The 2,368-nt window shown below is 36.2% G+C and overlaps 1 pseudogene; it reads right to left on the reverse strand.

Annotated features, from left to right (window-relative positions):
* Positions 1-1,656: 1,656 nt before the first annotated feature.
* LOC111744229 lies at positions 1,657-1,775 on the reverse strand (annotated as a pseudogene).
* Between the last annotated feature and the right edge of the window lie 593 nt (positions 1,776-2,368).

Below are 2,368 nucleotides of genomic sequence, written 5' to 3' on the forward strand. Positions count from 1 at the left end.
GTAATATAGATAAGTAAATGTTTCTCTGAATTCTATAGGCTGCTAGCAAATTAATCAAACCAGAGGAGTAAGGACTTGGGAACCTCTGATTTATAGCCTCTTGGTCATTGTAAGTCATATGCCTCAGAGAGGTGGTTCCCAACATAGGAGGAGCATTTCTAGAAGAGCATATCGCTCTCTCCTGGTAAGCAGGGTACAATTTTTTGTTTGTTAAACATATGTGTGCTATTATAAATAGAAGTTTAGTATTTTAGAGGTTTTTTTTTTTTTTTAATAACATTTAAAGCAGAGTTTAAATAGATTGTGCATATTTGAGTTCAGTATCACTGTGGAAAGAAATATGTAAGGATATTTTTTTTCCTATAGAAAAATGGGGAAAAGAAGGCAGACTGATGGATTATGAAGTTCAACAGACATTGATCGAGCCACTAGTAGATTCGAGTTCTGTACTAATTTAAATTTGGAGCATGAGATACAGTCCTTTTCCTTAAAGCTCTCTTTGCCCTGGGGGAAAGCCGAGAGGAAAACAGATAACTTGGTCATTACAGTGATTGTGCTATGACAGAGGAGTGTGCAGATGGTGAAGAAAAGGAGCATTCTCTCCCCTGCACCTTATGCTTCTTTCTTATACATTATACATTTATTTGTTTCTCATGACTACTCATCACCTCCTCAACACACACACACACACACACACACACACACACACACACACACACACACACTCACGCATGCACTCACACACTCGCACACAAATTGTCAGCTCTCTGATCATGAACTTCATGTGTTATGTCTCCAGAGGACAGAACAGTGTGTAGCATATAAAAAACATTCCATAGATATTGAAGCAGTGGTTTAAATTTTTAAAAATTTAAAATATACTATTTTATATCCTTTAATGTTAATTAGGCAATTAACATTTTTATATACTTCAATATTGTTAAGGTAAAACTCTTCTTCCTCACTTCTGCATTTTCTACTTGTATTAGCTTTAACTCTTATCAAGCCCAATTATTTTAACATTCATGATTTTTTTCTCTGCTACTTTATCCATTCTATATCTGGTAAAGTTGTATGATTGAAATTCAAATGAACTTGGCATGTTGGGATCATTTAGTAGTTTATATTTCTAAAAACTACTGCAATAATATCTACCCTAGTTTTGCAATTTGTTATTACCATATTTCCATCAAGAGTCAGTCTATTTTCCCTCCTCTTGAATCTTGTCTCACTCTGTGACTATTTTAATCAGAAAATACAGTGGAAATGCCATTCTGGAACTTCAGAATTCAGTTATTAAGCAAGCCTAGTAGCTTCTTTCTTTTGTGCACTGGAGGAAATAGCCATCAGCTAAGAGGTCTGGCTAAACTAAGACTCCCATATAGGGAGGAAAACAAAACTAGCTACAAAGAAAGGCTTTGTGGGAGAGTAAGTCAAACACCCACCAAGCCTCCTCTGTTCCAGCCATCTCAGCTAGGATTCAGACATTTTGGGGGAGAAATGATCTTGAATGTTATAGTTCCAGCAGATACCATTGGGATCTAAGACAATATTTTTCCATTGAGTTCCATCCCAATTGAAGATATGTGAACAAATGAGATTGTTTTATTTATTATTATTATTATTATTATTATTATTATTATTAATTATCATTTATGCCTACAGCACCTGGTCTTCCTAGGCGGTCTCACATCCAAGTACTAACCAGGCCCGACCCCGTTTAGCTTCCAAGATCAGACAAGGTCGGGTATGTTCAGGGTGGCATGGCCATAGACTTGGCCTCTGTTTCTTATCTGTAAAATAATGCACCATCACTAAAGTTCCAAAGTTCCATGAAGTTTTAACCTTGAGTTAAATCATTGATCCATATATATCATATTAAATGCATATCTGTTTAAGCAAAACTATGTATTCCTGGGAATATATTTATACTACCATGCAAACGAAACTAATTTTTATTAATCTGCTGGGGCTGCCATAATAAAATAGCACTGTCTGGGTGGCTTAATCAACAGAAATATTGTTCCTCACAGTTCTGGAGGCTGGAGGTCCAGTATCAAGGTGTCTCTGCATGTTTGTTTTCTCCAGAGGCTGCTATTCTCAGCTTGCAGACAACCATATTCTCATTGTGCCCTCACATGGCATTTTCTTTCTGTGGTGTTTCTTCCTCTTCTTATAAGGACACCAGCCATATTGGATTAGGGCTCCACCCTGATGGTCTTATTTAAACTTTACCACCTCTTTAAAGAACTCATCTCCAAATATAATTATATTCTGAGGTACTAGGGGTTTAAAGTTTAACATATGAATTTTTTGAGAGGAGACACAATACAGTTCATAACACAGTTTTGTCTGGGTTTCTTGTAGC

This window comes from Pteropus vampyrus, unplaced genomic scaffold (genome assembly GCF_000151845.1).
Source record: "Pteropus vampyrus isolate Shadow unplaced genomic scaffold, Pvam_2.0 Scaffold5, whole genome shotgun sequence".
NCBI lineage: Eukaryota > Metazoa > Chordata > Mammalia > Chiroptera > Pteropodidae > Pteropus > Pteropus vampyrus.